The 24,252-nt window shown below is 46.5% G+C and overlaps 1 pseudogene; it reads right to left on the reverse strand.

The window, feature by feature from the left end:
• The window catches only part of LOC141128939 (cytosolic phospholipase A2 gamma-like), a 99,827-nt pseudogene that overhangs the window by 26,100 nt on the left and 49,475 nt on the right, over positions 1 to 24,252 (reverse strand).

Consider the following 24,252-nt stretch of genomic DNA (forward strand, 5'->3'; position numbering starts at 1 on the left):
TATGAACCTTCTAACATGCGAACAAGTTCTCCACATGCTCAGGTAGGGTTTGACATTATGGTAATTAAGAGGATGGCAAAGGGTACAGTTTTCATGAGCGTGGCCCATTTAATTGTGGTTACAGCCCAGCATGCTCCAGTTCTCACTCTACAAAGTCTTGGAGAATCTTCATGTCATGGCATAGAGCACAACGGCTCTTCCAGCCCCCATAGCTCCTGCCATAGATATAGTTCTCATGAGCAGAGATAGTGCTCCCCTGAGCACTCATTGCAACCAAGAGGCAAGAAATGCTGGGCCTGCAGTGCTGATCCTTTACCAGATAAGCTCATGAAAACTGCTTCCAGGACCTCTATTAGGGACAGAGACTGAGCGTCAACAAATCATGTCCCTCAAAAAAGGTAATGCAAGAGCTGCTGTTGGAACTCTACTCAAAGTTAAAACAGCCACTTCAAAACATTCTAGACATAGGTCCAGTGACTAGTTCAGAGCATCTCATAAAACCCCTTTAACCAAGGAGTTTCCAGGCACCTCTTCAAGAGACATTAAGTTCTACACAGAGGGTTCATTTGTCCAAAATGTCCACCCCTACTGCACATTCAGCCCTTCCTGATACAAGAGAATCAGTTTGAGTCCTTGGAGCTGGAACAGGACTTTTTCAGGCTTTGAATTTGATGGCTCAGCCATACATTAAAGCAATGAAACAGGCCCTGGAGTGGAGGAGCCAGAACCCCTACCCACAACATTAAAAACCTACTTTCCATTCTTGAAAAAGCAGTCCTCTCTTTCCCTTTCATGGAAAAATAAAGATTTTACTCATGATTGACAGAAGGGGGAAGAAGAAGTCAACTCAGTAATTGTATCCTGTAGCAGAAGAGGAGGTTTCCTCCCTGGATAACGCCCCAGTAGTGGATGGGGTGGTCATTAGACTGATCAGAAATGTTACAATCCAGGTGGAGGATTGTGTTCTTTCAAGCCGTCTTGGATAGGATTGAGGTAAATTATAAATGTCATACCAGGCACCTGTAAACCAACTATTGCTTTGACTTTGGTAGCCAATGCGATGAAGGTATGAACACAGAATTTACCATCTCCCAGGATCTTCAAGCATCAGGTCACTCATGCCTTAGATGAGCACAAGTTATGGCATACTTCAAGAGCGGCAGTGATAGATGGCTTTCAGTCAGCTTCCAGAGTGATGCTACATTCGGTGATGAATAAAAGGGTATTATGGCTTAGGCCTTGGTTGGCAGACCAATCCTTAAAACAAAGTTGCTGTGAATGGCAAGTTTCTCTATGGCCAGAAGTTGGATGTGGCAATCTCCAGGGTGATAAAGGAAGTCAGCCCAACTTCCACAGGACAAAAAGATCGAGGCACCAGTGGGTTTGCCTGGCAGGAGCTCCCAGTATCAATTGAGATGGGGATTTTTCCAGCAAAATAGATATCAAAAAAAGTGTGGAATGACACAGGCTATCCATTTAAAAGACAGAGGGAAAGGTTGACCACAGTTCCATCAGACTTACTGAAGTCTTTTTGATGAGTGGTCATACCGAACGAGCACAGTAGGAGCCAGGTTGACCAAATTTGCAAAAGATATGGGTGACCTGTTGTCAGGATCTGTGGGTACTTTCCACCCATTTCTTGGTGTCCCTCTCTTGGTGCATGCATTAAGCACTAACCAAGATATCCTTGCAATGTTCTGTGGCTGCAAAAGCTCCAATGCACAGGTTTACAGAATTTTACTCTTGGTTTCTTATACAGAAGACGAGAATGAAGGCCTGTGGCAGACCTAAAGAAACTCAATGGTTTCATTCGGGTAGAAAAGTTTAAGATTAACATACAAACCATTCAAGAGATCTAGCCAGGTAATTGAATAGTTTTGGTAGATCTACAAGACCCCCTACCTCCACATTCATATCCTTGTCTCATTCCAGATGTTTCTCTGGTTCACTGGGGTGAAGAATATTTTCAGTTTGTTCACCTTTCAGGCTCTACACTTCACCCAGAGCCTTTACAAAAAAGTAATATACCAACGAAAGCAGTGCTAGTTACTATATTAACAAAAATGTGACTATAGCTATGCAGAAATAAATTCTTATAAAAACATGAAAAAAGTTTCAAATGTAGAAAGAAGTATCCATAAGAGCAAACATAGGTGAGCGGACCATATATGAGTAAAGGCACCTTGATCAATGAGTGGTGCATAAAAACTTCCAATCCATTGTGTAAATAAGATCCACTACCATGTGAAGTAATTAAATACATCTCTTAACAGATCGACTGGACCATTAAATTAGAAAAAAGGTCATAAGCACATTGCATAACCGGAACCGAAACAAAATTCCATAAAACCAGGTCAGCAGCTCCCAGCATCAAGGTCACCAGTAGAGATGGACCGAACACCCCCAGTATGTAAACAGGTGGCCCTGCCCCCTCTGACACCCCGAGAAAGCCATGGAGAAATCCCTGTGCTTCAGAGGGGGGTGGGGTTACCAAGGAATGTCACTTTGTGGCCCTGCTCAGTTATAAAAGAACTGTCACCTGTGAGGACGCGTCATATGGTTGGTGCCTCCCATGGAGGCGGGTCGGTCGCAGCTTTGTTTTTTCCTTTTTTGATCCGTTGGCAGAGCGAGAAAAGATGAATGGACTTTGTGGGACTTTTATTTTTATATTTTAATAAAAGGACTTGTCCCAAGCTGGGTCTTGTCTTTTGTACCATTTTGACACTTTGTGAAATGTTAGGGGTGCATTTGTACCCCATTAACTTTTCACAGGGGGAGGCTGAGATCTGGTGGTCCCCTTGGTAAAGGGGACTTCCAGGTTCCGATAAGCCCCCTGCCCGCAGACCCCCACAACCATCGGGGAAGGGTTTGTGGGGATGAGGCTCTTGTCCCCATTAGGGATGAGCTTCGAGTTCGAGTCGAACTCATGTTCGACTCGAACATTGGCTGTTCGCAAGTTCACCGAACAGCGAACAATTTGGGGTGTTCGCGGCAAATTCGAATGCCGCGGAACACCCTTTAAAAGTCTATGGGAGAAATCAAAAGTGCTAATTTTAAAGGCTAATATGCAAGTTATTGTCATTATTGTCATAAAAAGTGTTTGGGGACCTGGGTCCTGCCCCAGGGGACATGGATCAATGCAAAAAATAGTTTTAAAAACGGCCGTTTTTTCAGGAGCAGTGATTTTAATAATGCTTAAAGTCAAACAATAAAAGTGTAATATCCCTTTAAATTTCGTACCTGGGGGGTGTCTATAGTGTGCCTGTAAAGGGGCGCATGTTTCCTGTGTTTAGAACAGTCTGACAGCAAAATGACATTTTGAAGGAAAAAACTCATTTAAAACTACCCGCGGCTATTGCATTGCCGACAATACACATAGAAGTTCATTGATAAAAACGGCATGGGAATTCCCCAAAGGGGAACCCCGAACCAAAATTAAAAAAAAAAAATGACGTGGGGGTCCCCCTAAATTCCATACCAGGCCCTTCAGGTCTGGTATGGATATTAAGGGGAACCCCGACCAAAGTTTAAAAAAAAAAAAAATGACGTGGGGTTCCCCCTAAATTCCATACCAGACCCTTCAGGTCTGGTATGGATTTTAAGGGGAACCCCGCGCCAAAAAAAAAAAAAAAAAAACGGCGTGGGGTCCCCCCAAAAATCCATACCAGACCCTTATCCGAGCACGCAACCTGGCAGGCCGCAGGAAAAGAGGGGGGGACAAGAGTGCGGCCCCCCCTCCCTCCTGAACCGTACCAGGCCACATGCCCTCAACATTGGGAGGGTGCTTTGGGGTAGCCCCCCAAAACACCTTGTCCCCATGTTGATGAGGACAAGGGCCTCATCCCCACAACCGTGGCCGGTGGTTGTGGGGGTCTGCGGGCGGGGGGCTTATCGGAATCTGGAAGCCCCCTTTAACAAGGTGACCCCCAGATCCCGGCCCCCCCCCTGTGTGAAATGGTAAGGGGGTACATAAGTACCCCTACCATTTCACGAAAAAAGTGTCAAAAATGTTAAAAATGACAAGAGACAGTTTTTGACAATTCCTTTATTTAAATGCTTCTTCTTTCTTCTATCTTCCTTCATCTTCTGGCTCTTCTGGTTCTTCTGGTTCTTCCTCCGGCGTTCTCGTCCAGCATCTCCTCCGCGGCGTCTTCTGTCTTCTTCTCCTCGGGCCGCTCCGCACCCATGGCATGGGGGGGGGGGGGAGGCTCCTCTTCTTCTCTTCTGCTCTTCTGCTCTTCTGCTCTTCTGCTCTTCTGCTCTTCTGCTCTTCTGCTCTTCTGCTCTTCTGCTCTTCTGCTCTTCTGCTCTTCTGCTCTTCTGCTCTTCTGCTCTTCTGCTCTTCTGCTCTTCTGCTCTTCTGCTCTTCTGCTCTTCTGCTCTTCTGCTCTTCTGCTCTTCTGCTCTTCTGCTCTTCTGCTCTTCTGCTCTTCTGCTCTTCTGCTCTTCTGCTCTTCTGCTCTTCTGCTCTTCTGCTCTTCTGCTCTTCTGCTCTTCTGCTCTTCTGCTCTTCTGCTCTTCTGCTCTTCTGCTCTTCTGCTCTTCTGCTCTTCTGCTCTTCTGCTCTTCTGCTCTTCTGCTCTTCTGCTCTTCTGCTCTTCTGCTCTTCTGCTCTTCTGCTCTTCTGCTCTTCTGCTCTTCTGCTCTTCTGCTCTTCTGCTCTTCTGCTCTTCTGCTCTTCTGCTCTTCTGCTCTTCTGCTCTTCTGCTCTTCTGCTCTTCTGCTCTTCTGCTCTTCTGCTCTTCTGCTCTTCTGCTCTTCTGCTCTTCTGCTCTTCTGCTCTTCTGCTCTTCTGCTCTTCTGCTCTTCTGCTCTTCTGCTCTTCTGCTCTTCTGCTCTTCTGCTCTTCTGCTCTTCTTCTCTTCTTCTCTTCTTCTCTTCTTCTCTTCTTCTCTTCTTCTCTTCTTCTCTTCTTCTCTTCTTCTCTTCTTCTCTTCTTCTCTTCTTCTCTTCTTCTCTTCTTCTCTTCTTCTCTTCTTCTCCGGGCCGCTCCGCAATCCATGCTGGCATGAAAGGAGGCTCCCGCTGTGTGACGGCGCTCCTCGTCTGACAGTTGTTAAATAACGGGGGGGCGGGGCCACCCGGTGACCCCGCCCCCCTCTGACGCACGGTGACTTGACGGGACTTCCCTGTGGCATTCCCCGTGACGTCACAGGGAAGTCCCGTCAAGTCACCGTGCGTCAGAGGGGGGCGGGGTCACCGGGTGGCCCCGCCCCCCGTTATTTAACAACTGTCAGACGAGGAGCGCCGTCACACAGCGGGAGCCTCCCTCCATGCCAGCATGGATTGCGGAGCGGCCCGGAGAAGAAAATGAAGAAGAAGAGAAGAAGAGAAGAAGAGAAGAGCGGGAGCCTCCCCCCCATGCCATGGGTGCGGAGCGGCCCGAGGAGAAGAAGACAGAAGACGCCGCGGAGGAGATGCTGGACGAGAACGCCGGAGGAAGAACCAGAAGAGCCAGAAGAACCAGAAGATGAAGGAAGATAGAAGAAAGAAGAAGCATTTAAATAAAGAATTGTCAAAAACTGTCTCTTGTCATTTTTAACATTTTTGACACTTTTTTCGTGAAATGGTAGGGGTACTTATGTACCCCCTTACCATTTCACACAGGGGGGGGGCCGGGATCTGGGGGTCACCTTGTTAAAGGGGGCTTCCAGATTCCGATAAGCCCCCCGCCCGCAGACCCCCACAACCACCGGCCAGGGTTGTGGGGATGAGGCCCTTGTCCTCATCAACATGGGGACAAGGTGTTTTGGGGGGCTACCCCAAAGCACCCTCCCAATGTTGAGGGCATGTGGCCTGGTACGGTTCAGGAGGGAGGGGGGGGCCGCACTCTTGTCCCCCCCTCTTTTCCTGCGGCCTGCCAGGTTGCGTGCTCGGATAAGGGTCTGGTATGGATTTTTGGGGGGACCCCACGCCGTTTTTTTTTTTTTTTTTTGGCGCGGGGTTCCCCTTAAAATCCATACCAGACCTGAAGGGTCTGGTATGGAATTTAGGGGGACCCCCACGTCATTTTTTTTTTAAATTTTGGTTCCGGGTTCCCCTTTGGGGAATTCCCATGCCGTTTTTATCAATGAACTTCTATGTGTATTGTCGGCAATGCAATAGCCGCGGGTAGTTTTAAATGAGTTTTTTCCTTCAAAATGTCATTTTGCTGTCAGACTGTTCTAAACACAGGAAACATGCGCCCCTTTACAGGCACACTATAGACACCCCCCAGGTACGAAATTTAAAGGGATATTACACTTTTATTGTTTGACTTTAAGCATTATTAAAATCACTGCTCCTGAAAAAACGGCCGTTTTTAAAACTTTTTTTTGCATTGATCCATGTCCCCTGGGGCAGGACCCAGGTCCCCAAACACTTTTTATGACAATAACTTGCATATAAGCCTTGAAAATTAGCACTTTTGATTATTCATGTTCGTGTCCCATAGACTTTAACGGTGTTCGCATGTTCGAACAAACTTTTTTCCTGTTCGCATGTTCTGGTGCGAACCGAACAGGGGGGGTGTTCGGCTCATCCCTAGTCCCCATCAACATGGGGACAAGGTGCTTTGGGGGGTTACCCAAAGCACCCTCCCTATGTTGAAGGCATGTGGCCTGGTATGGTTCAGGAGGAGGGGCGCTCTTCTTCCCCCATCTTTTCCTGTGTTTTGCCAAATTGCATGCTCGGATAAGGGCCTGGTATGGAATTTGGGGGGACCCACACGCAATTTTTTTTTTTACATTTTGGTTCGGGATTCCCCTTATTTATACCAGACCCAAAGGGCCTGGTAATGGACTGGGGGGATCCCATGCTTTTTTTTCCAATGACTTTTATCTGCATTGCCGGGACCGACAATTCATTATAGCCACAAATACATTTAAATGACTTTTTTCCTTTTAGAAATGTCATTTTGTGCAGGGACTGTTCTAAACACTGGAAAAATGCACCACTTTACAGGCATACTATAGACACCCCCCAGGTACAAAGTTTAAAGGAATATTTCACTTTTATCATTTCACTTTAAGCATTAAAATCATTGCTCCCGAAAAAAACTGCAGTTTAAAATTTTTGCATTGACACATGTCCCCTGGGGCAGGACCCGGGTCCCCAAACACTTTATGACAATAACTTGCTTTTAAGCCTTTAAAATTAAGACTTGATTTTTCATGTTTCAATGTCCCATAGATGGTGTTCCGGCGGATTTTGAATTTTTGCCGAACACCGCATATCGTTGGGGGTTCTGCAGAACACCCGAGCAACCAAAGTTCAGCCTGAACTTTTGCTCAGGCCAAACCGTTCGCCCAATCCTAGTCACCAGTGAGAAAGTAACATACAAACCTTGCATAGTAAAGTATTGTAATGAACTTAGTCCATTTATTCAAGGACAGCTTCAATGCACTGTAGCAATAAAACAAGATCAACCCATACATCTGGATAAAATCTTTTAGCAGGCTGGTGGTTTAAAAATAAAAAATAAATAGCAAGATGCTGAGTCCGGCCAACTAGAAGCACAGACCCCCCCCCCCCCCACCACCACCATGTAATGTCATCCCAGACAGGCCACGCCCTAACCTTTTACAAAAAAAGTGCCAATTGCAGTTCTGGCCCCACTCAGGGAACAGGGCCTTCAGATTCATCACTACTTGGAGGACATCCAGTTGTTGGCACAGAAGCAAGACAAACTTAGTTAAAAATGGAAACTCTTCTGGCAAACCTGAGGAGCTTTGGCTAGACAGTTAAGGCCAAACCTGCAGATGACCCATCTAGGGGCTTAGATCGACATCCAGGTGGCTACCTTTTCAACAGAAGTTACTAGTAATCAAGGAGAGATTCCAGGAGGGCGATGTCTTCATGGGGATGATGTCATTGTGTATCCTGATGCTATCCCCGGGGCCAATACTCAGCTTATCAGAAACTACTCACAGTTGCACAAAAGTCTCTGGTGTGGCGTATGGCAGGTGACCCTCATTCAGTCCTGTCTGCTAGAGCCATAACCCTGGACTATTGTTACTACTGATGCCAGCGCCACAGGTTACTTTATTGCAGGTGCTTATTTAGCACTGTCAATTTACGCAGCACATACACATTTATTGCATTCACATCAGTCCCTGGCCTTTAGGGAGCTTACAATCTAAGGTCCATAACATTCATACAGTAGGACCAATTTAGATAGGAGTCTATTAATCTATCACCAGGTCTTTGGAATGTGGGAGGAAACCGAGTACCTGGGAGGAAAGTCACACAGGCAGAACATGCAAACTCCAGGTAGGTAGGGTTGTGGTTGGGATTCAAACTGGCGACCCTAGGGCTGCAAGGCAGAAGTGCTAACCTCTTAGCCACTGTGTTGCCCAGGTTGGGAAGCCTCCTCTGACCATCTCAAAAGTGCAAGGCAAGGATAGTTAGTGCCCATTTTTGCAGGAGTCTGAGCATCATTTATGGCACTGCATTGTTGCCTCATATTCAGGGTCACCTAGTGACAATGTATGGACAATAAAGCAGCAGTATCACACATTCAGAGGCAAAGGGGGACCCACGGTGGATCCCTACTCAGGGAGGTAGAACCTAGCTCTGGCCAAAGAAAATTTCTAGGATTAAAAGAGAAGTACATTTCAAAAACAGTGAGACATACCGTACAGATCCAAGAGTGGTTCCTTCATAAAGCAGCCTTTGTTCAGATCACCTGAAATTAGGACCTTCCACAACTGGACCAATTTTAACCCAAAACCAGCACCAAAGTCCCAAAGTTCCCCTCTTGGTATCCTTAACCACTAGCAGAAGGAGTAGATGCTCTCACTCACTCCTGGGCTTGTTACCTGGTATACACTCCCCCCCCCACAGTCATTAACTTTGAAGTTCCTGGTTAGGCTGTCAGGATAGAGACTTACAGTGATAGCAATCTTGTCCAAAACACTTCCCGATTAGAGAACTTTTTTTTAACAATGTCACACATATACTCACATTTGCATTCATAGAGGAAATTGTTTGTCGTTCCCCATTGCCACCTCACAAAACAAAATGCAATGTTCTTCATCACTTTAGCATTTTCATAGACACCTAGGAGAAGAGAAAAACATTTTCATAAAGCAACCCGTGACAGTTGTCAGACAAGAGGGGAAAAAAAAAAAAAAAAAAAAAAACCCACACAAGTGATCCACATGTATATGTTCCCCTCCAAAAATAATTTTCTGGGATGCACCATCTTTTTCTACACTTGCACAAGATTGTCAAAAACACATACGAAAATCTCAAGAACAACCCCTTTTCAGGAATTTCAGGGGCCAAAAAAAGTACTGCATGAACACTGGCTTAACTTGGCCCTCTGAAAGTGTTACAAGCAGAAAATCACGGATCTATTTTGCATCTTCTTACCCACGTCCAAATTCCTATGCCCTAACGAAGGGGGGAGTGTTTGGCCTCTGAAATGCACTGGGTTTCCCCCCCCCCCCACTATGAATCCATTAAATATCATGGACGCTTGTTTGGTGCTCCCATTGGACTTTATACATTTCTATACGGAGCTTTGAAGATTGGCTTTTGGTTAATAAATGGGGGGAGAGGGGGGGAGAGAGGGGGAGAGGGGGAAAATCGTAAGACCTCATCTGGAATATGCAGTTCAGTTTTGGGATGTTGGAGAAACTGTAAAGGACAACTGGAAAGCTCCCCATGTATTTTCTCCCATAGATAATCTCCAACCATATGATGCAGATACTGAAATGGGATGTGGAAGCTGACAGCCCTGGGTGTCAAAGGACTAAAAAAAATAACAATTCAAAAAGGCATCACTGAGGCAGCCCCCCCTTCACCACTCCTCTTGACCAACAGAAGCCTCAAAACTGTCACCTACCAGAGTTTGGAAAGGCTTTACATAAACTCCTCTTTAAAAAAGGTGTCCTCAAGAGATGTCTGCTCCATCTGTGGGGAGGGGGTGAGTGCCGAGACTTTCCCCTTGTAACGGTGATCAAGGAGGATTTCCAACCAATAGTGATCCTTCTCCTTGAGACCACATTTTTCAGATCATTTCACAGGCTTTGAAGAATGAGGGAGCCCATGAACCGCAAGTTTGTGGAGGCATGAGAAGCAGAGTCCCCGGGGTCACTGAGGATTACAGCATCTTGAGCTGCCTCCTCCCAGTCACGTACTACTCATAAGGGTTCTGGTGATGGAAAACCATCTGTTAAGGGTTGATGCAGGTCTTCCTTTGCTTCAATGCCTCCAAAACTGCCAGAATCCTCCTCATCCTCCTCCTCCTCCTCCTCTTGTGTGTTGTGTGGTGTTGCAAGAATGGTGTCTGCATAAAGTGGGCTTTGAGAGGAAAAGTCGTCCTCCTTTCTCCTGCTGCTCTGCCTTGAGTGCCCTGTCCATAACTCCATGAAGAGTCTGCACCAGCAGGAACACAATAGTGATTGTCACCAATGCATGCATTGTTGGGGCTCACTGTCCTTTTGGCCTCCCCAGATAGTGACAGTACAGTGCATGCATCCTTTATGAGCAGCCACTGGTGGGGGGGAAAGCTGAGCCACCCCAAGCCTGTTATCGTGCCATACTCAGATACTCATTGACGGCCCTCTGCTGCATATGCAGCATTGCCAAAGTCAGGTTCCACCTGGTGGGCATGACACAAATCAGGCAGGTGGAATTCCAGCTGAATTTCAGCCAACCGAGCACTGGCTGTGTATGACCACTTGAAATGGCTACAAACTCTTCTGACCTGCTTTAGCAGAACTTCCAACCCTGGGTACCCATTTAAGAAATGCTGCACCACCAAATTGAGGACATGTGCCAGGAATGGCACATGTGCCAACTTTCCCTGTCTAAGGACGGACAGGAGGTTTGTGCCATTATCGCACACCATTCCTGGCTCCAGCTGGTGTGATGTGAACCACCTCTAGGCCTGTCCCTGCAGAGCTGCAAGAATCTCTGCTCTGGTGTGGTTCTTGTCCTATAGACACACTGGCTGAAGCACTGCATGGCACCTTTTAGCCCAATTTTTTGAATAGCCCCTTGAATGCTTGGGGGGTACTGACAAACAGCCAATGTTCGGCCCAAACTCAGTTCGCCCAACACTACTCTGGATCAACGTAGGTATGGGATTGTGTAAATGGAGGTTTTTTATGGATTTTTTTTCTATGGTTTGAATAGATGGATTGCTGTCTTTTTCAACCTAACTATACGTTGTATTTGTCTAGCACTTTGTATATTTCCTAAAAATAGACTTGAAAAACATTTGTACATATATGTCTACCATTTTTTTCCTACATTCTATAACTTTTGTAAAAGCTCTTACCTTTAATTATAGGCTCTCCCATTTAGTTTTTTCAGGTCGCTATTTTAAGTCATAAGCCAGGGTTGGACTGGCCTACCGGGAAATTTCTAGGTGGGCCGCAGCGCTCCCCTCCCGCCTCCTTGTTTGTCACATACAGCGGGAGTGCTGTGCATCACGGGGCTGCGTGTGTGTTGGAGGCGCTGTAACAAGGTCCCACCCCCCCCAGACCATCTCATGTGATAGTAGATTGAATCAGTATTCTGCCGATCACGTGAGATGGTCTGGGGGGGGGGGTGGGACCTTGTTACAGCACCAGCGCCAACACACACAGACCCAGCCCCATGATACACAGCACTTCCTCTGTAAGAGAGATCCAGGGCAGGCAATGGTGAGGCTGCATTCAAGAACAGTGAGGCCACACTGATCTCTTGCCATCATGTCTGCAGTCTCTGACAATCTCCTGCATCATGTCTGCAGTCTCTGGGGGGGAGCCTACAGAAGAGTCAAGAATGGGAGTGCTGCCAGGATGGGGGTCATGGGAGAAGTCAGACATGTGTGGACTGTGGAGAGGAGATTATGGGATAAAACCAGAGCAGCCGACTGACTGAGCCCAGCACGGTGCACCTGAGATCAGTGACAGTGCTGCCGGGCCAGTCTGAGGGGGGGGGGGGGGGGGGGTGAATACAATATTATAAGGGGGGGCACTGATATAAAAGGTTTCCCCCTTATATCAGTAACCTCACCCCCTGACCTTAGTGTATTCTTTCTGCGGAAGGTGGTCTCTGGTCACCAGAGTCCACCCTACATTCCCAGAGTTGCTGGTGTCCCCCTTGATAATATGTATGTATGTATGTATGTATGTATGTATGTATGTATGTATGTATGTATGTATGTATCCTTTCCATGAACAAGAAAATTAGGTGATGTTGGGCTGGTATAATAATGCTATGGGGCTGGTATGACATGTTTCCATGGCTGTTTTTTATTCCCAGTCCAGCCCTGTTGTAAGTTCTTAGAAGGGCCCTCCTATCTTGTATCGTAACTGTGTGGTCTCCCTTTACTGTATATTGTAAAAAACTTTCACAAGCTGTTGGCAGACAGTATATAAAACCTGTAGGATGTTAATAGTTGTGGGGTTTTAGTAAATTTAAGCCAAAAATCACATTCTAACATGCTTGAGAAAAATTGATCCAGTAGCAAAAATACACATAGTATTTCACAAAAATACACCCCCTTACATTTTTTGGAAATATTTTTATTCTTTATCTTTTCATGTGACAACACTGAAGTAAAGACACTTTGCTACAAAAGTAAAGTAGCGAGTGTAAAGCTTGTATAACAGTGTAAATTTGCTGTCCTCTCAAAACAGCCATTAATGCCTAAACCGCTGGCAACAAAAGTAAGTACACCCCTAAGTGAAGATGTCCAAATTGGGCCCAAAATGTCAATATTTTGTGTGGCCACCATTATTTTCCAGCACTGCCTTAACCCTCTTGGACATGGAGTTCAGAGCTTCACAGTCTGCCACTGGAGTCCTCTTCCACTCCTCCATGACGACATCACGGAGCTGGTGGATGTTAGAGACCTTGCGCACCTCCACCTAACATTTGAGGATGCCCCACAGATGCTCAATAAGGTTTAGGTCTGGATACATGCTTGGCCAGTCCATTACCTTTACCCTCAGCTTCTTTAGCAAGGCAGTGGTCATCTTGGGAGGGGTGTTTGGGGCCGTTATGTTGGAATACTGCCCTGCGGCCCAGTCTCTGAAGGGAGGGGATCATGCTCTGCTTCAGTAGGTCACAGTACATGTCGGCATTCATGGTTCCCTCAATGAACTGTAGCTCACCAGTGCTGGCAGCACTCATGCAGCCCCAGATCATGACACTCCCACCACTAGGGATGAGCTTCGTGTTCGAGTCGAACCCATGTTCGACTCGAACATCGGCTGTTCGGTCGTTCGCCGACTTGCGAACGATATGGGCCGTTCGCGCCAAATTCGCGTGGCACGTCACGGCCCATAATTCACTGCGGCATCGCAGTGCATTGCTGATGATTGGCCAAGCATGCACTATGACCCGCATGCTTGGCCAATCACAGAGCCGCCTTAACAGAGAGCCATAATTGGCCAAAGCCAAGGAGGCTTTGGCCAATTATGGCTCAGGGGATTTAGTACACGCCCCACACTATATAAGGCCGCCTGCACGGCGGCCCTGTGCAGTGTATTCCGGTGTGCTTAGAGAGAGACAGTGTCATTTCATTTGAGTTAGCTAGATTAGGCAGGACAGTCAGTCAGTCAGCTGCACTTAAAGTGTGTGTATACATACATACATATATACACACACATACTGTATTCAGTTTAGCTAGATCCGTTCCTGTTATCTTCTAGACTATTTACATTTAGTGCAGTGCGTCCTGCTCACAGTGTTCAGCTAGATCCGTTCCTGTTATATTCCTACTGACAGGCAGACTTGTCTTGATACAGTATTTTGAAGAAAATTACTGGTGTTCTTTTGAACCTATTAGTACCACAGTCAGGCAGCTAGTGCAGTGCGTCCTGCTCACAGTGTTCTGCTAAACCTACAAGTTAGTGGGGTGCGTCCACCTCACAGTGTTCAGCTAAAGCTACCTGTAGAAGGTTGGTGGTGTTCTCATACTACAGGCAGGCAGTTGATTTTGCTAGCTGCAGTATCAATATAAATATATATTTATATATATATCTGCACTGAGAGGAATGAAGGTGTAGAATTAGGTGTGTCACAGCCACATACTTGTGGGCAATCTGATTTTGGTACACCGACGTCAGATTGTACCAGGCAAATTTCCCTGCCCCAGCTGCTGCACCGCCGAAAGAAGTTTGTTCCCAGCCATCCACATGCCCAGCGGTTGAATGCTAGCTTGGCAAAATTGCTAGCACTTCAACTGCTGCCTTTTCAGTTGGTAGACTCTGCCCCTTCCGTGAGTTTGTGGAATGTGCGGTTCCTCAGTGGCAGGTACCCAAACGCCACTTTTTCTCACGGAAGGCGATTCCGGCTCTCTACCAGCATGTGGAAGGCAATGTCCATGCCTCGCTGGACAGGGCGGTCAGCAGTAAGGTGCATATTACCGCTGACTCATGGTCCAGCAGGCATGGACAGGGATGTTACCTAAGTTTCACGGCGCATTGGGTGACTCTGCTGGCAGCTGGGAAGGATGCAGGACAAGGTGCAGTAGTGTTGGAGGTTGTTCCGCCACCACGCCTCCAAAATGCTAATGATTGTGACACACCTCTCTCCTCCACCCCCTCCTCTTCGTCCTCCATGGCCTCTTCCTCGGAACCAGCGGTGCTCCGTAGTCGTTCAAGGGGCTACGCAAGTACGCAGGCCAAAAGATGCCATGCGGTGCTTGAGCTGGTGTGCTTGGGGGACAGGAGCCACACTGGGGCAGAGGTTCTGTCAGCTCTGCAGGGGCAGGTTCAGAGGTGGTTGACGCCACGCCAACTTAAGGCAGGAATGGTGGTTTGCGACAATGGCACCAACCTCCTCTCTGCCCTCCGACAGGGACAAATGACCCATGTGCCCTGTTTGGCTCACGTCCTTAACTTGGTAGTGCAGCGGTTCTTGGGCAGGTACCCGGGCTTACAGGATGTCCTGAGGCAGGCCAGGAAAGTCTGTGTGCATTTCCGCCGGTCATATAATGCCAGTGCTCGGCTGACGGACCTCCAAAAGGAGTTTAACCTGCCCAAGAACCGCCTAATCTGTGACATGCCCACCAGGTGGAACTCAACGTTGGCCATGCTGCAGCAGCTGCACACGCAGCAGAGGGCCATCAATGAGTACCTGTGCGACTATGGCACCAGGACAGGGTCAGGGGAGCTTGGTTTTTTTTCCCCATGCCAGTGGGCCATGATCAGGGATGCATGCACTGTCCTGTCACCATTTGAGGAGGCCACGAGGATGGTGAGCAGTGACAGTGCATGCATCAGTGACACTGTCCCCCTTGTCCACCTGTTGGAGCACACGCTGCGTGGAATAATGGACAGGGCACTTGAGGCAGAACAGAGGCAGGAAGAGGACTTCCTTAGCTCTCAAGGCCCCCTTTATCCAGACAGTGTTCCTGCGTGCCTGCCGATCACACAGGAAGAGGACAAGGAGGAGGAGCAGGAGGAGGAAGATTGTGTCAGTATGGAGGTGGAGCCTGGCAGTCAGCATCAGCAGCAGTCTTTAAGGGATCAGTCCCAAGAAACACATGGACTTGTACGTGGCTGGGAGGAGGTGGCTGCGGACCATGTCGTCCTTAGTGACCCAGAGGACTGCGGACCGAATGGCTCAGCAAACCTACGCTGCATGGCCTCCCTGATCCTGCAAAGCCTGCGTAAGGATCCTCGTATTCGTGGTATCAAGGAGAAGGACCAATACTGGCCGGCAACCCTCCTTGATCCACGTTACAAGGGTAAGGTTGCAGACCTTATCTTGCCATCGCAGAGGGAGCAGAGGATGAAACATCTTCGGGAGGCCTTGCAGAAAGGTCTGTGCAATGCGTTCCCAGAGACTGGGAGGTTACAAACTCCTGTTTCTGGACAACGTGTTGCTGAGGCTTCGGTCAGTCAAAGAAGGAGCGGTGGAGAAGGTGGCCGTCTGACCGATGTGTTCAGACAATTTTTTGGTCCGCAGCCCCAAGGTATGATCGGTTCCAGCAACCATCGCCAGCGTCTGTTTTACATGGTGCAGGAATACCTAGGGGCAAGATCAGACTTGGACACCTTTCCCACCGAAAATCCTCTGGGTTACTGGGTCTTGAGGATGGATCACTGGCTGGCATCCAGCGTTCTTTCGGAACGCACATTCAGTGCTGCTGGAGGCGTGGTAACCGATCACAGGGTGCGTCTGTCCACTGACTCGGTCGATCGACTGACCTTCATAAAAATTAAACGAGTCTTGGATCACCACCAGCTACCAAGCACCTGATGCTGATGTAACCGAATAATTTTTTTGAAATCTCAGATCCCTTCAAAGACTGCCTATGTTGATGCTGAGTGACTATCCCTGAGTAATTATCCTCTTCCTCCTCAATCATCACGCTGATAGCTTGTAAGAACATTTTTGGTTCTGGGCGCCACCACCAGTGCCTAAGGCACAATTTTTCAGCCCCTGTTTAACAGGGGCGTGTAATTACAATTTTTGATGTAATACTTTGCAGCAGGGCTCATTCCTGCATTCCAACTAGAGTGTCTGAGGGGTTGCAGTGTTGTGGCACCAGCACCAGTGCCTAAGGCCTAATTTTTCAGCTCCTGTTCAACAGGGGCGTGTAATTACAATTCTTGATCTAATATTTCACAGCAGAGCCCTGTGAGGGCTTACAGTGTTGTGGCCACAGCAACACCTAAGGCCCAAATTTCTGCTGAGTATATAGGGCAGGACCCTACTTTCAAACATTAACTTACAAACGACTCCTACTTGCAAACGGAAGGAGACAACAGGAAATGAGAATAAATCTACCCCTAGGAAGGGAAATTCTCTCCTGTAAGAGTTAATATGGGAAAAACATTTCTCCTTTCCACTGATGCTTTCCAATCCATTGGGACAAAAAGTGAGGTGAAATCTTCTGAAGAGGAGGAAAGACAGCAAAACAAATGTCACAGGGGTGATAACCCTTCCCTATGTTTTCCAAAAAGCTTAAAAAAGATTTTTTGGCTGGAGCTAAACACGTTAAAAATGTACCCGTTCAAAATTACAGAGATTCTACTTAACAACAAACCTACAGCCTGTATACTGCTGTTCAGAGTATACACACCTTTCCTTATTTTAATTTGGGTGCGGGGTTCCCCTTAATATCCATACAAGACCCAAAGGGCCTGGTAATGGACTGGGGGGTACCCATGCCGTTTGTCTCACTGATTTTCATCCATATTGCCAGGACCCGACATTACATTAAACCCGCAAGCAGTTTTAAATGAGATTTTTTCCTTTAAAAATGACATTTGGTGCAGGGACTGTTCTAAACGCGGGAAACACGCGTCACTTTACAGGCATACTATAGACACCCCTCAGGTACAATATTTAAAAGGAATATTTCACTTTATTTTTTTTACTTTAAGCATCATTAAAATCACTGCTCCCAAAAAAACGGCCGTTTTTAAAAGTTTTTTTTGCATTGATACATGTCCCCTGGGGTAGGACCCGGGTCCCCAAACCCTTTTTAGGACAATACCATGCAAATTAGCCTTTAAAATGAGCACTTTTGATTTCGAACGTTCGAGTCCCATAGACGTCAATGGGGTTCTAACGTTCGTGCGAACTTTCGGTCCGTTCGCAGGTTCTGGTGCGAACCGAACCGGGGGGGGTGTTCGTCTCATCCCTACCCACCACCATGCTTGACTGTAGGCAAGACACGGACATGGTTCCAGTAATCCATGTCCTTAGTCTGCTTGTTTTCAGCAAAATGTTTGCGGGCTTTCTTGCACATCATCTTCAGAAGAAGCTTCCATCTGGGACAACAGCCATACAGACCAATTTGATGCAGCGTGTGGCATATGGTCTGAGCACTGACAGGCCCCACCCCTATAACCTCTGCAGCAATGCTGGCAGCACTCATACGTCTATTTCCCAAAGACAACCTCTGGATATGACATTGAGCACATGCACTCAACCTCTTTGGTTGACCATGGCGAGACCTGTTCTAAGTGGAACCTGTCCTGTTAAACCTCGATATAGTCTTGGTCACCGTGCTGCAGCTTAGTTTCAGGGTCTTGGCAATATTATAGCCTAGGCCATCTTTATGTAGAGCAACAATTTTTTTTTCAGATCCTCAAAGGAGTTCTTTGCCATGAGGTGCCATGTTGAACTTCCAGTGACCAGTATGACATACTTACCAACTGTCCTGAATTTCCTGGGACATTTCCGGGATTTAGACTATTTTCCTGATTTTGTTTCCTGGGTAAGGTCGCAAAAAATTCGGTTTTGCATGATTTTCCACCGCCGCTAGAGGTCCGTGGTGAGTTGAATTTTTAAGAAGACCAGGAACACAGCTGGCCGGCTAAACGGAGCTCCTGAGTCGCTGCCCACCCTCCGCTTTGCTCTGACCACCCCCCGCCCCACTCCTAGTGTGTTATGGAAAGGGGCGGGGGTTCTATTGTAACCACGTGGCCGACAGAGATCTACTAGGAAACCTGGTGCAAGGACGGACTCTGCTAGGTTCACCTGATGCAAGGACGGACGGCTGGTGGCAGGCAACACGCTAAGGGATCCCACTGATTCAGCATTATGGTGAGTTGAATGATTTCATTTTATATTACAATGTAATAGAAATAATGCACTTTAATCATCCCAGCACCATTGTTAAGGTGTCATGTTGATTGAAGTGCTAACACCAGGTGTTTGTAGTATCTTTATCTGCTGATAAACTTTCTGGAATACACATATTTCTATTGTTGTGTAGGATCTGGGGCTGCTGTCCTTACATCGTTCATCTCAGACGCCAACCACACCCCCTTCGAGCCACGCCAACTATTTTGTGTAAACCACGCCCATTTTTCGCTGTGGCATGCACCACACTTTCACTTTACCCCCGTGCCACACCTACAAATGCATGCCCCACCCCCTAATAAGAAGACTCCACGTACAGCCAAAAAAGTGCCCCTAAATTTTTTTACAATGTCGGCAACTATGGTATGAGAGCGATATCAAGTTTAACACACCTGCTCCCCATTCACACCTGAGACCTTGTAACACTAATGAGTCACATGACACTGGGGAGGGAAAAATGGCTTATTGGGCCCAACTTGGACATTTTTACTTAGTTTTTTTTTAACTTGTTTCCAGTGGTTTAGACATTAATGGCTGTGTGTAGAGTTATTTTGAGGGAACAGCAAATTGAGGCTGGATTCACACCCATGCATTTTTAGTGCTTTTTGCAGATTTGCACTACAGTCCATGCAACATGGTTCCCTATGGAACATGTTCTGTAGTGCAAGTCTACTAAATGCAAAACACTAAAAATGCATAGGTGTGAATCCAGCCTCACACTGTTATACAAGCTGTACATTCACTACTTTACATTGTAGCAAAGTGTAATTTCTTCAGTGTTGTCACATGAAAATATAGAATATTTAGATAAATGTGAGGGGTGAACTTCAGATGAGAGATTACATACAGTAGCTATGCTGTAGGGTGTGATTGGAGATAAATCTGATCCATGGCATTATGTTGGATGTATACGCCTAAACCAATTAACGAATCTGCTGTGTTGTTATTTCTGGATAGAACAAGATAACATTGTCACCTCATCTTATAAATTGGATCGCCTGCATTACATACCTCGTACAAATTCAGACCAGGATTTTTTTGGGACCGCTATGATAAAGTAAAACAAGATGTCATCAATATCACCCCAAAAAAAAAAAAATAATATGTACAGAAGAACAATCAGACATTTTCCTGCAGAATTGTATTTCTGAAATAACACTTATCAAATGTCACATGAAGATTGAGGGGGGTGTGGTCTGGCCATGAATGTAAATGGCCACTAAACATGGAGCTCCATTCAGGATCATCTCTCTCCAGCAACCTCTGGGCTTTGATAGCCCCCCCTCACACAGCGGCACTGGGGAGAAAAAACAAAAAAAAAGGGGCACAACCGCCCACCACAACCCAAGAGGTTGATTGACAAAGTCAGGAAAGAAATCAGAGAGGAAGCACAAGATGGTGGGGAGGACAGCATGGAGCATACCCCCTCTCCTGTTTACAATATCCCTCCTCTGCACCTGCCAGCTCCAGTATAGACCCACAAAGAGGAGCCCCAGATATCACAAAAAGACCTGCAGCCTCCCTTTCAGCATCTAAGGCTCTCTAATGCCTCACACTTTAATGCCAAAAGTATCAGGACACCCCTCCAATCGATTGGAGTCAGGTGTTCTAATCACCTCCATGGCTACAGGTGTATAAAATCAAGCACCTAGGCATGCAGACAGCTTCTACAAACATTTTTGAAAGAATGGGTCGCTCTCAGGAGCTCAGTGAATTCAAGAGTAGAACCGTGATAGCCTTTTTGCACAGGTGACAACCTATCCATGAAATTTCCCAACTGCCAACTATTCAACGGTCAACTGTTACTGGCATTATAAACAAAGTGGAAGCAATTGGGCACAGCAGCAATGAAGTGGTAGGCCACGTAAAACGATAGAGCGGGGTCAGCACATGCTGAAGTACACAGTGCACAGAAGTTGCCAACTGTCTGCAGAGTCAATAGCTACAGACCTCCAAAATTGTGTGACCTTCAGATTAGCACAACAGTGCACAGAGACCTTCATGGAATGGGTTTCCATGGTCGAGCAGCTACATCCAAGCCTTACATCACCAAGTGCAATGCAAAGCATTGGATGCGGTGGTGTAAAGCATGCCACCGCTGGACTCTAGAGCAGTGGAGACGTGTTCTCTGGTGTGATGAATTACGCTCCTTTGTCTGGCAATCCAATGGACATGTTTGGGTTTGGCAGTTGCCAAGAGGATGGTACTTGCCTGACTGCATTGTGCCAAGTGTAAACGGTGGGAGGTTGTCTTTCAGGAGTTGGGCTTGGCCCCTTAGTTCCAGTGAAGGGAACTCATAAGGCATCAGCATACCAAGACATTTTGAACAATTTCATGCTCCCAACTTTGTGGGAACAGTTTAGGGATGGCTCCTTCCTGTTCCAACATGACTGCGGACCAGTGCACAAAGCAAGGTCCATAAAGACGTGGATGAGCAAGTTTGGGGTGGAGGAACTTGACTGGCCTGCACAGAGATCTGACCTCAGCCTGATTAAACAGCAGAGACCACGAGCCAGGCCTTCTCACCAAACATCAGCGCCTGACCTCACAAAACACTCTTCTGGAAGAAGGGTCAAACATTCCCATTGACACTCCTAAACCTTGTGGTCAGCCTTCCCAGAACAGTTGAAGCTGTTATAGCTGCAAAGGGTGGGCCAACATGTACTACAATGAATGCCAGTTAATGCAGATTACAATTTAGTTTATCAATCATATGTTATATATCTAGCAAATAGGGTTGCCACCTTTTCTTCAAGCCAAACTCAAACACTTTAGCGGCACACTGCATTTTTTATTTTAGCTAAAAAAAAGGGGAACACTGGACTCTGGTGTAGAAAGGGAACTCTACTGTAAGGAGTTTTCTGCTCGAAGCCCCCCCACTTACATCAGAATTCCCAGCATTCCCCCTTAAACCATGGTTCCCAAAATGCCCCTTACATCAGAGTCCACAGGGCACCCCTTACATCCAAGTCCTCCTTACCTTAGTGTATGCACTTGCAGAGGCAGGATTGAGGAAGGGGGGGGGGGGGGTCTATGCACTTGATGGTCGTTGTACTTTGCTGGAGAGCATAGGTGTGTGCAACCTGGGCAGCACTGCACTGGGGGATTAAGGTGTGCCCAAGCACGCCTGAGTTTGGGGGCCACAGTTTGGTCTGAATATGTCCAGATTTCAAAACTTGGACTGACCTGGTGAATCCTGGACAGGTGGCAACCCAACTAGCAAAGTAAATGTTGACCAAGCATAGTATATAAGACTAAGTTGTTCAAGAGCAACAAAAGCAAACATTTCAAGTTTTTTTTTTTTTTTGATAGGGCACAATACCTCCCACCGGCACCAAAGATGGGGCACAATCCCCCCCCCCCCCCCCATGGACCCTTTGTGTACAAATTTGAGACCATTGACTTAGGAGGATGAGCTGAAGCTGTTCCAATTCCATAATGAATTCACTGGGCTGATTGGTATGTGACCTCTTCGATTCAGTATCAATAAAAATCCCAGGGGCATTAAAACAGATCTTTGAAGATGTTCAAAATTCAGCTGAAGAGGCAGAAATATTCTCCTTGTAAAAAATGTAGAAAACGTTGGGAAAGAGGAGAAAAAAAAAAAAAAAAAAAAAAAAAAAAAAAAAAAAGGGAACTGCTACTGATGGCTTGGGGCCAGATACAGCAAACCTTCAGAGATCTGGTGGTGTCCATACCTCGATGAGATAACATTATGACCACCCACCATAACTCATCTATTAGCCGATCAGTGTATGGAAGAAGACGTCTCCTTACCTCCCTTTATACCAGTAGTAACCCGACTCCTGGTTCCTGGATAAAATGAATGGAAACAAGATCAGTGAAAGCCATGCATATAAATACCAACAATAAGAGGTATCTGGTATGATAGGATCAAGGTGTGCTTTGTAAAGGTCATAAAATTAAAAAAAAAAAAAAAACACACACACACACACACACACACACACACACACACACACAAACAAACAAACACACATTTCAAATTGGTATTAAAATTCTGCTGTATTACTACATTTCATCGAAGTCCATGTATAAAAGGTCCACGACACAGATCCACACTGCTCCAATGAAATGTATTCTGTTATATAAGCGCCATCCTATTGGTCATAATGTGACATTTGATTTTTAAATACCACAATCTGGAAAGAAAAGGAATTTTGGCCATTAGATGGCGCTAATGATTATAGGTGATGGTTCTATAAACACAGAATACGGCATGTTTCATTGGAGCTGTGTGGATTTGGGTCACATTTGTTCATTGAATTTTTTTTTTTTTATAGGTAGACCCCATAATGTTTACTAGGAATGTCATGGTATTAAATTGCAGTATAGCTACAGGATGACATTACTGAAATGACAGATCACCGTATCCTTCATTACCATCACTAAGCTAACCAGCTGTAAAATTCTTTACAAAAAAACAACCACAGTGCCTTTCTCTGCCCTGAAGGGGCGGGTTGAAGACACCCTGCACTCACAGGATGCCCTCAGCATCAGATTGAATGAAGTTGGGGGGTGCCATTCTACCTGGTAGACTAGGGACATCTAGTGGGGGGGAAAAAAATGTATTACTGCAGGACACAAAATTACAGAGAAGTATTGCAGTGGGAGTTTTTTTTTTCATCTTATTTTTTGCACCAACAGTTTTAGCAGGAATGTAGGGAACATAGTTCTGGCACCTCCAGCACTGAATGTATGACATGGCAAGGGGTGGAGGGGGCTCTATTGTTACTTGGGGTGGGTCTTATGTTGCTGCTTCTGGGGGGGTCCATAGTTGCTGTCTGTCGGAGTAGTTTTGCTGGTATGGATCTATGGTTGCTGGGAGGGTCCATTGTTGCTGGGAGGGTTGCTAGCTAGCTACGGGTGAGCTTTTTTACTGCTTTTCCATATTAAAAGTGGAGTTCCAACCAAAAGTGGAACTTGCACTTATCCCATTACCCCCCCCCCCCCCTCCGGTGCCACTTTTGGCACTTTTCAGGGGGGTACTGTTTTGACAGGTACCCTCCCCCACTTCTGGCAGACGTTGCCCCCCCCCTTCTCCCCCCACCACACTATTCAGGAAGCACTGCACACTTCATGCATGCACAGTAGAGACCCAGCTGTGAAGCCACAAGGCTTCACTGCCGGGTTTCCTTACCAGCAATGGCAGCACCCGACGGGAACATCAGCTGGGTGCAGACCACTGGATTCCAGGACAGGCAAGTCTGTACTCTCTATAAGGGGTGGTATTGGGAGCGGAGAACCAAGGGATGCGGCTTGGGGGTGGGTAGAGGTGGGACAATTAAAAGCACAAAGTGGGGTTGAGGATTGGATTTGAAATTTCCAAGATAGACACATTTAAAGCCCATAGTACCTTGTTGGCTGTAAGCAATACCTGGAATTCCTCTCACAGACTAGTCAAAAATTCTATTAACTACAATGGTTTTTTTGATGAATTGTAATGGAGATTAGTAAATTAACACGAGGAAAAAAAAAAAAAAAAAAAAAGAAGAAGGACACACCCCACACACAACCACTTACTTTTGAAGACTTTCACATAGGACATTTTTTACTGTTAGAAAGAGAAAAGTGGTCAGGGAACGGCATTAGTAACATACATCCAGATCTACAAACACACAACTTCTATATGTAGGTGAATGGAGGAGATACTGAGGGAGGAAATCAGGTATGAAGGAAGTAGGAGTCAGACCGGCCATACACTAA

Source organism: Aquarana catesbeiana, linkage group LG01, assembly GCF_042186555.1.
Source record: "Aquarana catesbeiana isolate 2022-GZ linkage group LG01, ASM4218655v1, whole genome shotgun sequence".
Taxonomy (NCBI): domain Eukaryota; kingdom Metazoa; phylum Chordata; class Amphibia; order Anura; family Ranidae; genus Aquarana; species Aquarana catesbeiana.